The following is a 12,858-nucleotide window of genomic DNA, read 5'->3' on the forward strand; positions in this document are numbered from 1 at the left end:
AGGGACTAAATTCTGCGCAAACCACTGCATACATTACACTTCCGGTAGGTTTCAGTGTCAAGCACGATCTTGGCTCTAGGTAAGATTTGAACATATTTCATAAGAAAGTTTGCTAACGTGTTCTATTTTTTTTTTTTTTTTTGGTCGCAAAAGACCGTCAGCCCATCGGCAACATCACCTGTTTTTGACATCACGGTCGTGCAGTTTGCCTCGCAGCCGGGTCGTAGCGGCCGCCGTTCTCGGCCGTGTTTAATAGCGAATGTTTTTGCTATTTGAAAACAAATTGAAGATGATCGTAGGCTATCAAATATATTTTCATCGCCCCTATAAAGACTGATCCCTTAATTCCGATTGACCTCCGCGGGCATGAGGCCATAATCGAGGCGCCAGATCCACACCTGACGTGGTCGGTATCGCCAACCAAAACCGTGGCCATATGGCATTCACGCCGCGGTCATTCTGCAGCTACCCCCTCTTCTTGACAGGATCAGGGCTGCCTGGCTTGTTGTTACGCTGCGGCGAGACCCTCACTAGGGACGCCACCTCTTGGCGGGGATCCTCGTTTCGGTTTCGTTTCCGTTACTTACAGTAAAAACGGACATATTGGAATGAAAATGCGATTTACTTGCAATACATATGTCGTTTTCGTCATGGATAACCAGGAAATATCAACGCTAGACAGCCTCTTACAAGTGCGATGCCTTGATACACAATGTGCGAATACTGCCCGGGGACATCCCCACGACACAGTTCGTTCAGTGAACACCAGGGGGCGACTCCCAAACTTCTCGGCGCCAATAGGGGATGTTTGGCAGACTGAAATTGTTGCGAGTAAAGACGCCCTTGCAAATGTAGGATTCCATCGGGTCACTAGTTGAAGTGGGCGGTACCCAGTAAACTACCGATGTCCCAAGGACGTCCACATAATGTTGCACTCAGGATGATGAAAATATCCTTTGGACATCCTGAAACATTTTTTGACATACTTGAGATATACTTAGAAGTGCGAAAATAACATCTGCACGAGTCCCGAAGAAGTATTTCGTACGTCATAGCCGACGTTTGACGGACCTCAAGAGGACCTTTTACCCGTTCCTTATTCCGTCTTACTGGCATTCTCTGAACATTCCCATCAATACCGCACAACAGCGCATGTGAGCAGCACAAACCAGCAATATGAGATAAACATTTTATTTTGTATGAAACTGAGCGGCACAGTATCGTATCACCTCAGAATTTCATATCACAGCGTAACATGACGGGCATTTTTCAGCAACAGATTATTGAGCGCTTACATGTCTTTGAAAATATGATGTCCATCAACACACACAGCATCAATTTACAAAGAGTAAACTAATGGGGCATGTATCCGCAGTGCCTAACTGCGACGACGAAAAAAAAAGTTGAAGCACTGAGATTACTGAGATCATCGGCGATCATGCTGTTCTGTGTTTCGTACACCATGGTGACTCGCGATGTCCCGTCCAGCTTGCCTTTCTTGCGTAAAAACTAACGCCATCTAGCTTCGGCGATATTGCGTTTTCACCATTGTGTGACAAATGTAGACTCCCCTGCCTGCCGCCTCATGTGAGCTTAACCTGCAAGAAATATCGTTTCAAAAACACTGCTACAGCAGCATGTCACTGTGAAGTAGGCATCGAATAGGTGAAGTAGGCATAGGTGGCAGAAGTATGACTGCACTTCTTGCTTTCTCAACGCCTCATCAACGCTCATATTGCCTGCACAGAGGGGTAAGCATCGGTAACCGCGTAGTAGGAACGTGAATGTCTCACACATTAAAAACGGGTAAAAACCTGAAAATTACGCCACTCATTGAGATCCATCGCCCAGGTACTAAACTGCCTTTTGTTTCGCGCAGAGGAGGGGGATATGTTTATTTTAAAAAAGGAAAGGGTAGGGGATTTCCTTGACTAGTCTGCAAAAGCATGGACCCGGAGTTTCAAGATTACAATTTGGTAGACACTTTGATATATTGTCGCTAGTTGTTTTTTGTAAAAAAAAATCATTTCAGATGTTCCCACTACTCTGCAGTGCACCATTTCATTTTTGAAATGCAATAATTTTCAATACGTTGCGTATTCTGGATTATCATTTGTTCCAATTTTACCGACTTCTCGAACTGCTTCCCCATTCTCCGCAGGGACGTACAGCGGTTTTCCCACGCTATGTTGCATCTCATCACACAACTTCAGTTGTAAATTGCCGTGTCTCGTTGGCTTCTCTTCCCGTCTGCAATTGGGTTCTCATTTATTGCATTGGTGGCCACGCAACGTTTTCGATATCATTAATTAATTTGGATATCTTGTTTCTGATCGATACTCTAGCTCAATTCCTTCAGTTGGCTTCTCATTCTTTGTACAGAGGTGCGGTCTGTACTACAGAACATGTTCGGTCACATTAAACCAATTGAAAATCAGAGTTTCGCATTGAGTTACCCGTTAAGCCAATTCATTCATTGAACTTTTTTATTCCGTGGGTGCGGCCTTCGCCACACAACACAGCGGAGCACGATATCGTGAAGGCTTCCCTGCAAAACTCCGATTCCGTCAATGAGAAACTTGTACTTGGTGTGTACACATTGAACGAATTGCCTGTCTGATTTCTCATTGAATCTCGTTAGAATTGTGAAGATAATTGTGGAATTGTGAAGAAAAAGAACATGCTCTGACTTCCACAAACCCGTCCAATCGACTCGTGCTTGCTGGGCATGCCAGTGCTCCAGCATTTCTTTGATGCTTTGCTGTTTCCTTTTGAGCCGTGAGGCCCCGGACATGTGGTCGCAGCTCAGTCTTGCATACCTTGCAAGAGGCGGACGACGACGTCGACGATGCAGCGAGCCAACCTATTAGTCAGGGAGAAGCCATTCACACCTGCGTCGCGTATATTGCGGTGCTGCGGCACCAAGTACGAATGACGTCCTACCTTTAAACTCCTCGTCATCCTCCCATTCCTTTCTGTAATGTCCTGAATACTTCGCCCATTTGCCCAAGTCTGCGCGAACGCCCTGCTTGTCAAACCTAAACCTAACAAGTACACGCGTTCGAGTGAGTGGGCTTGTGGAGACGCGAATGAGGAGAGGGAGGCGGCAATGCGGCGCCGCGATGTGTCAGAATGTCCAACAGTATTAGTATTAGTGGGCTTTTAATAATGGAAAACCAGCGAGCCCAAGGCACTACGTACTCTCTCCAGTTCGCGCAACTTCAATTCAAACTCAATTCAAACTGAGCACATTCAGAATCACAACAAAGTCGCACGGGAATTGGTTCCTTTGAACTTCGAAATTATAATCGTACACGAACAAAAGCTGCGTTGCAGTATCGTCACTTGTGTCCACCACAGGATCATTGAATTCCGAAAAAGGGTTCCGACATGTGTCTTCGAATCTGTTCATATCTATTCTGTTGCCCATTACCACGACCGACCAGCGCAAATGACCATTACTTCTTTCAGTCTCGACATACGGCAGTGCATTATAATGTACCGGGACACAAATGCGCGCCTGCAACGTGCTTATAAAACGTAAGTTTTAACGTAGTGCAGAGACGAGGGGTAACCGGTGTGGGGGGGACAATCGTCGTGTGGTCGTGTGCTGTCGTCCGAGCGCATGTGGCGCGAAACGCTGGAGTAGCCCAAAAATAGCTGAATGGCCAAGATGAAAAACAACCCGCCAACTGTCACAAAAAGTAGCCGAATTTGGCGGTTTGTAGCCCAATCTGGCAACCCTGTCGTCAGAATCTCTGCCGGGAGGACAAGATATCCGCATGCCTCCGACCATGGAGGAAGGAAACACAAGGAGCGGCTCTTCCCTCCAGACTAGCGTAGCCACCCTCTAGCGGTCGCTCTGGTCAAAATCGCCATTGCTTCCTGTCCACCACGTGATCCCCTCTAAAGTTTCGGTTTTGCAAGGCTTTGTTTCTCGCGCTGCTGTCCGTATGATTTTGCTTCTTGGAAGTAATTTATTGTGAAAATGTGAGCACCGTCGTAGGAACGACGTATGGTAATATGTTCCTGTCCCGGCTGCCGCTCTCGTTGAACTGAAATCAGCTCTGTCACGGGAACGCGTTGAACTGAAATCAGCTCTGTCACGGGAACGCGTTTTGTTCGTAAGTACACGGTAACTTGCTTTAGTCGCCCGTGTGTCTTCGAGTCATCTTGAATTGTTCATTTGGGACCTCAAACTCTGCCGCAGATTCATTTCATATCTTCAGTTGTTGTACAAATCTGATTAATGGAACGGCATTCTTAACCACTTACTCAAGAAAAGTACATACGTTGGAAGTAACCGTTGCCACACGTGTGCGTTCTGCACACTGTGACTGGTCTTCTAATAGAACAGTAAACATTCGTAACACACAGAAATAAAGTGCAAGCACGCGTTCACCGTAATACTGCCATCAGAACTGCAACACAACCACGGTGAACACAACTACAGCTCGCGTCGTCTGCTTTGCTGGAGCCATGCTGTCTGGAGGGTCACGTGAACGGTCACGTGGTAGACAGGAGCATCCCAGAATGCAATGCGAGGCCGGCTACGCTCGTCCCGATAGAAAACTGTCGGAGGGACCGCTCCTTGTGTTTCCTTCCTCCATGCCTCCGACCGTCGCTCCGGAGACCAGAAAATGGTGACGCGGCGAAAAGCACCGGTCACGTGGCACTAGAGAGCGGTGACGTTTTCTGCCGCCTGGTCGTCAGCCGGCAGAAAACTGACTCGTGTGAATACAGGGTAAAGAATGTGTTTGTGATCATCTGTGTTTTCCTTGTCTCAGGGTTTAGTCAAATTCCATCTTAGATATTAAATGAACCAGTTTCAAAAGAGCAGTCTAGGAGCACACAACTTTGTTTCTGTTTTTGGTCGGTATGGAATATTAGGCGCCCGAAAACCGTTTTCCCGCTATTAATACAACCGTAGCGAACTTGCGACGCCTACAACAGACCCCCGAGCCTCCAGACACGTGATGAGCGCCGAGACGCGTGCCACCATGTGACGTGTATGGTAGGGACTAGAGCACTGCACGGGCCCGGGCTTACCCGAAAGCCCGGCCCGGGGCGGCTCGCGGGCCGGGCTTTCCGTTTTTTATGTGGGCCGGGCTCGGGTTTCAACCACTGGGCCCGGGCCGGCTACGGGCTTGCGCATCACATACTTTCGGCGGGGGAAGGCAAATGTGTCAGTCAACCATCTCTAACACTTTCTGATAAAGAACTTGCCTTCCTAAGTACCTAACTACGTCCTTACTATCTACTGGCAGCCGTGCGTCTATCAGCACGTTTTGAGGCTTATAACTCGGCACGTGTCGCCTACCGGTTGTGTTTTAAAAGCTTGTGTTTGTGTGCTTCCTTCAGTCCCTGTCTTCCGCGTCCCAACATCTGCAGTATGGTGGCAAGGTGTGTCGCGGCGTGGGTTCGAGTTTCGATGGACCAACTGAATGCCTCAAACCAGAAGTAGTAAGAAACACAGATGTTATCGTTATAGTGAGTTAATACGCCAAGCAGTTCCTCAGTCCAGTGTTATTGGTATATATACACAATCGCATTAAACTTAAACACTTCACCCTTTAGTTTAACTCGTAGGCAAACATGACTCTCTAATTTGTTGAAGCTCGGTAGACAAGCAATATAGTATCTGTTTCCGCTTTGGAAAGGTATGCCACTGCCTTTCTAAGTGACCTTCATGGTTCTAAGAGCTTGTATATACATATATATACGTCTTTATTATTGCTTTTTAAAACTTCATGCTCATTGTCCGTAACGGAAATACGAGAAACGAACAAAAAGGAGCAACAGAGAAAGAACGATGCAGTGGTCGAAGCTGAAACAAAATGGCAAGAAAAAAACGCCTACAGGCCTAGAAAGAATATGTCCACTTACGCAGCAGCTCAATAAAACAGTATCAATAATAATGAGAAAATACAGGGCCCTGAGCACGTACGCAAGTAAGGCGGGGCATCTCCGAGTAACTACTTGTGATGACAAACGACGGATATTTGTGGGAAGTTCAAACCACTCGGAGATGTGGAGGACGTCCGTCGGAAAAATGTCTGTCTCCCAAGAAGATCTGAATTTCCGGGAAAGTATACAGTATCCCCAGGAACACCACGGGAGGTTTTGTTCCGTTTGGGAAGCGGAGGAGGAAAGGCGCCGTTCAGACGCCCCGTAACTCTATTGGCGAATTCGGGTGTCCATTTCGTGTCAACACGGCCTAGCGCTCGGAAATTGCTAGTCTGGCGTCCGCGCGGGATATCGTGACCGTTGCCACCCGAACATGAGTGCGAGGAATCTATACGGTTTTTGTCGCTTGGATCACGCTAGTGGCATCGCTGTCGCTCGTCTTCGGGTTTTGTCGTCTGCTAGCTAACACATGCACTTCGACGTGCGGGCCAATGAGGGCCCTAGCCACGCTCGCAGTGCGGATGTGACGACACCGGATATAGTTGGGTAACATGCTGCTCGGTTGCATTGAAGCCTTGCGAAAACAGTGCCGGCAAATTCCTGGCGCTCGGAAGGCGCCACGCGAACTTACGAGATTGCTGGGCTTGACCAAGCGAATATGACTCTTAGGGATGTGGCAAAAAAAAATGCCACGAAACAGTTGACCACGCGAATTTGCCATATCAGACGCCGGCACGGTCGCGGCATTGCATTTCTCAAGGTCGCGCCCTCATTGTTTCTTAGTGACATTTTCTCGTTTTTCCATAGAGGTAATTCCGTAATATGTTAACCACCCGGCGTCTGCTCTTGTCATGTATTCCGTCGAATGACAGTCAAACTACGCCACTATTTCGTGTAGGATTTCCGGTACCGTGACCAGTGAGTGGCCCAGGAGGAATAAAATGGTATTAGAGAGTTTTAGTACATCTTATGCTATCGTCTTTGCGTACGTAAGGGATAGCGTTGGTAGTTCTGCGCACTGCGCGAAGCTCTCTTTTTGTTACGGGCGCGCGCAGAACCTTCAACGCTATCCCTTACGTACGCAAACGCGATAGCGTATGATCCACTAAAACTCTCTATTATAGTTTCGAAATCCACTGGAACGGATGCGACCGTCGCTTTAACGGAACTCACGCGTGAATGCACACTTAAGCAGGAGGCGGGATTGCATCATCATCACTTTCTCATCCCTTCCACAAGCGCAATGGGGCAGTGTACCGCCATAACTCATCCCATCGCCTCATCCCATCATCATCCCATTTATGTGTGTGTGTACGGGGGGAATTAAAAGGAGAGCAGAACATGGTGACATGCCCTTTTCTGACCTAGAAGGGGACACGGCAAAGCGTGATAAAATTTTCGAATCAGTTATCTTTCTATGCTATGTCTTAACAAATGAATTACTTCGGGTTTTGTTTTCTTTTGTTACATCCCATCTTCCTCCTCACAAATTCATCTGTGCACGCCGTAGTAATCTATTTTAGCCGTCGTTCGTAGAAAAAATAGAAAGGAGCCCCGTACGTATTGTAAACGAATTGCCCGACCAATAAAATATGCGCGAAATCTTCCTGCGTCGCCTGGTGCTTCTTCCACAAAAGGGAAAGCAGAGGAAAAAGCAATACGGTGGAATTCTTTTGAATGCAAAGGAAATATTAGGGGCCTGCTTTGGAAGTGCATAATTTCGCAAATGGGCCATTTATTGGAGTGCGAGTTATATATATATATGTATAAGTGTGCAGCACAGTTGGTCTGGCATAGGTCCTATCGCTGTGGACTGCAAATTCCGAAAACCTTGTTCGCAACGGCGGCTGGAATTTCAATGTAAAACGCGCGGCGGGTTCCTGCGGCATTGGTGAATGCTTAATCTGCGACGGTCGACAATTTTAAAAGAACGCGGCCGATTAAAATGCAACGTGTGCGATTTCTCAAAGTTGATTTTGCTATCGCTACTTCACGAAATCCCTGTGCTCGAATATTCGCGTATTTTTATCACGTAAAAATCATAAAAGCTGTTTCATGGCTGTACGCATGATTTGGACGTTCTTCGCCTTTCCAACGCTGACGTAACCAGGAATAAGGATGTGCGTATTCACCCGTATTACCAAGATGAGGGAAAGCGACCAGCAACTTTGTCTTCTTTTAACTTCTTTTAATTCTGTGTTAGCACCGCGAAGCGACAGTGACGATGTGCAATGTAGAGACGTGTATAAAGAGAGGGAAACAGAAGTTTGTCGTGCACCTTGCACTCTCAAAACAGAATTTCACCGCATCGCACACTGAAGGTCAATTGTTGTACAGGATTTTACGTTTAACACCCTTGATCTGTGTAAAGCTCTGGGCGTCCGCCTTTATCTGACAACTACCATAACTGCGTAAGTGTCACAAAAAGGCGTACGCCTCCCGTTTTCAACAATCCAACAGTGACAAAGGCCCGTTCCGACATACAGCGCTTTGCTCCACAGCGCTGCACCACAGCACTGCAAAATAGCGATGTGTTTTCACTGTGGGGTTCGCACTTGCAGCGCTTGTCCCAGCGCTGTACTTGGTGATCTCACGTGATCGTACGTGATTGTACCGTCACGTGAACGCGGTGCCGCGTTCTCATTGGTTCAGGGAGCCTATCGCTGGGAGACAGCGATGGTAAAGTTCACCGAATCTCAACTTCGCCAAGCGCTGTTTTCCATCGAGTCGCAGCCGGGAGAGGAGGGAAAAACAGCGCTGTTTTCCAGTGCTCTGGAGCAAAGCGCGGTATGTCGGAACGGGCCTTAAAGGTATCATTTTGTGCAATGGTTGACCTTCTGAGTGCTGTGCGGTGAAGTTCTGTTTTAAGAGTGTGGGTTAATTTCAAAGAGAACTCTGCCGACGGCAGCCTGGAAAGTCTACAGGAAAACCCAAGGTAAACTTTCAGACAACACCGCCAGTTGTGGGATACTACCACCGCATCCCTGTCTTTAGCATGGCGCCCCGCCAAAACCAGGGACCAATATTGAACGTGTAATCCCGTAACACGCGTTAAATTCATCACTTCGCCCGTGATTCGCCACGAGCTCTCGCGCCAGGGCCAATCGCAATCGGTTTTCACTTGCCGCCGCGTCAACTTTAAAGGGAGATTTCGCAACCAAATGAATAGCCGATTTTACAAAGATGCGTGCGGCGCAAAGCAGCGTGGGAACATTGAGGGACACTGCTTCGTAGTAATGCTCTAAGGCCCTCTAAGTGCCCATGATCCTTTGCGCGCCACAGGTGGCGCTTGCTTTTCTAAAATGGACTTTATTTTGGAAGCGTGATGTGGGCAAGCTTACGCTTGTCCCATCCTACAGTTGGCAATACGAGGTTTATTTCAAGCTCGTGCTATTTCTACAATCATTTACATGATCAGAACATGTTTATAAAAGCAGGAATCATAAAAACGATTTTTGAAATTTGGGGAGGGCTCGCCGGCGGACGTCATCGTGCTTGTGTTCTATTCTCTACGTGCCTTGTGTTCTTTTCTACTCGTAATCGCACATATTTTTTTTGCGTTAATTATTCGGTAATGAATGAAAATAGAGGTGGGTTGAGATGTTGCACCAAAGCGTATGGCAATAAATCAATTTCGACAACCAATGTCACCTATTCCTCCTTCCCCAGAAATTCCCGTGATTCGATTTTTTCCTGTACTTATTTTCAGTTTCAAGTCCGAACCTACACCTCTATTTTCACCGACCTGCGTTAGTCGTGACGTTGCCCGCCTTGCGAGGCTAACTTCGGCAAGCAGTTACACCACCACCACCACCTCCTCCTCCTCCTTCCCGAGAGATGAACAGCGTCGTCGTCAGTGGGAGGCAACACGGCAAAAGACGAGCTGGGACAAAACAGCGTACAGCAGAACTTTTTCCCACCATTCCACACCTGAGATGTTTGGCATGAGAGCAGCACGTCTTATCAATGAGCTCGGAGTGTCTAACGAACGAAAAGTTCACAGAGTCTTGCTATTCCTATACGCGGTTTCCCGACCAGTGTTGCGGATTTAACGAGTCAAATCGGATTTAAATCAAATCCATGTTTTTCGGAACACCGCAGATCAAATCCAAATCAAGTCCGGATTTAAACTTGAGGCAACAAATCAAATTATTTTAAATCCAGATTTGTTTTTGGTGTGCTAAATCAAATCCGGTTTTAAATCTGGATTTATCAAATCCGTCAACGAATCCAAGGGCTAAAGTTCCCGAAATAACTGTAACATGCGTCTGACCATGTCTACAAGGTATACAGTACTGCATGCATTCGCTGGATAAGACCCGTGACATGGTACAAACACCTATAAACGTCACCTGCAGCGGAGAGTATGAACAGCCAGCATAGCGATGTGAAGGTTGAAGCTGATATTTTATTTTCACGTGGATATCGGAGTAACATTTGTCAAATACGCCTACTCGGCACATATGATCAAGCTACCTGCCGGGAATTATGTTACGTTAAATGTGATGGCTGCGTGCTGCACACCGCAGTTGTGTTATAACAAACGCAATAGTACATCCGCCCAACACGCGTAAGCAGTCCTATTCTCTCAGGTTCTTGTTTAGAAAGACCAGCTGCTCCAATGTAGCTGGATGCAGCCTGTTTCTTTTCGCGGTCTTGATCAGGCTGGCTGCAGCGAACACTCGTTCAACTGCTCCAGAACTTGCACGTATACTGCAAATACATGTTTCGCTAACTTCCGAAAGCAGCAGGTAGAAGGCCGCTGCGGACATCCAATAGCCGATAGGGGAAACATCATCATCTACTGTACACTCTCTTAAATAGAGGACTATTTTGTCGTTCGTTCTTGCGGTACAAGTTCTGCGGTGGCATCAAGTTGACCATAAGCAAGCCAGAAAGAAGGCTACCAACATTCACATTCCTGTTCTTGGACACGGTGACCTCATACGCCTGGTTTTCATGTGCACATTTCAGGACTTATTTTAGCAATCTCTGGGACACCAGAACGCGACATCAGTCGCAGTTCAGAGCCAACAAAACAGACAAAATGTGTGTATGGTAGCCCTTTTCTCGAACGTACTTTGCCTGAGCTCAGCGACCCAGTGGTGCGCTTTCTCCAATACGTTCCATTTCTAAGAAATCATAGAAAGCTGTGATACCGTTGTGAATTAAACGTTGAACTGCCCATGTGAATTATGTATGAGAGTATTGCATGACGTACCCTTAGTGCTCGGAAGGAAAGATGTCTATAGGCCTCAGAGGTGGTCTGTCTGACAGACAGACCACCTCTTAAGCTTAAAGCAGTCTACAGACAGTGTCCGTAGACTGTTTCACGCCATCAAAAAATCGCGATTTCTTTTTGAACGAAACGGAACTTTTGGCGGGACATTGGGAACCGAGAGGGCGGGATGCAAGGCAAGCCATCCCAAATCCAAACATTTTTAAACCTTCTCCTCATTAAGAGTTGCATTGCGTCATGTACAAACATATGTGAAATGCAATTCCGCCAAATGTCTTGTAAAAACGTAATTATAGAGACGGCCTCAGATACGACTGACAAAGAATCTGCCTGCCCGGCAACGTCAAATTTCGCAGCAGTCAAAATCCAGCCTTTTCCCTTAAGGAGCTTGACCAAATACACATCCCATTCCGTCGGAAAAAAACGTGATTCAGTCCAAATCCAAATCATCTGCCAATATTGTGATTCAATCCAAATCCAAATCATCTGTCAAAAATGTGATTCAATCCAAATCCAAATCATCTGTCAGAAATGTGATTCAATCCAAATCCAAATCCTCGCCATATTTTCCCCGTAAACCAAATCCCAAATCAAATCTACGAGCCTTTGATGGATTTAAATCCGCAACACTGTTCCCGACTATCCGAAGTCGACTCAACGTGGCGCGTACATCAAACGACAACGCAAGGAGGCATGCATTGTCAGTCATGATATTTCCTAGCGTATTAATGGATACATCTCCGATAAATGGAAACATATATAGATCGTAGATCATGGCTCTGTGGGAAGCGGCTGACTGCGGTTCCTCTGAAGCAAGCAGTTTCGTGGTGCCCGCTGACGGAGAATGTACAAATCTCGCAAGCGGCACCCTCACGCATGAGTCTGCCGGTCAACACTCCTCGGGTGCAAGTGATCTCCAGACAGAAGAATGTCACTGCAGCCTTCAAACGCGAATGTACCTTGACGTGTTCCCGCTGTTCGTTGTACACAATGAGATTGCCTTGTCTAGTGGCCCGTGTAGAAGCACTTATCCGTTGATGTATGAAATCATATGTATTACATATACAATGTAATGTATGTATACAAATGCGTAATGTATCAGATATATAATCTGAATAGGTGTCCCTTCTACAGAGACAAGCAGTGAAAGCTCGCGTCATGTCGAGCATCTTGACCAGACAGACACCATTCTCATGTCCACAGTCCCTTTGGTACCTGAAGCACATTATGAGGATTTGGACAAGCCCCACCGTGGAAAAGCTGCATCGCTTTCGCAAATGTAACACAACGTAGCCTTATCCGGCGTGATATCCTGCGCGCCCGCTGCATGCAGAGTGACGTAACTCCGCAGCCTGCGCAGTTGCCTTGGGAGGGGGAAATTTTTGTGCCCTCCTCTCCACGTCCCGGTTTCGGTTTGATTATTTCGCATTTGAGGTATAATTCATCCCATAAGGAGGAAGCAAGGTTTATGGCAGGTATTTGGGGACTATTATGCACAAAGAACGATGTGAAGCAATTTTTCTCCCGGTCGTTGCGGAGTCTCCCTTTAAACGTTTCCCTGTATAGTCCCCCTTCAAAAAACAACGCTCCCTATCTGAGAGTTCAGGATCGGGGCCGTGCACTCGGATCCCATAGAAAGGACCACAGAGCAATGCTCTAGTCGAATTTTGACATATATTACATATACATGTAACGCATGAGGCTCCCTCCAG

Source organism: Ornithodoros turicata, chromosome 2 (genome assembly GCF_037126465.1).
Source record: "Ornithodoros turicata isolate Travis chromosome 2, ASM3712646v1, whole genome shotgun sequence".
Lineage (NCBI taxonomy): Eukaryota > Metazoa > Arthropoda > Arachnida > Ixodida > Argasidae > Ornithodoros > Ornithodoros turicata.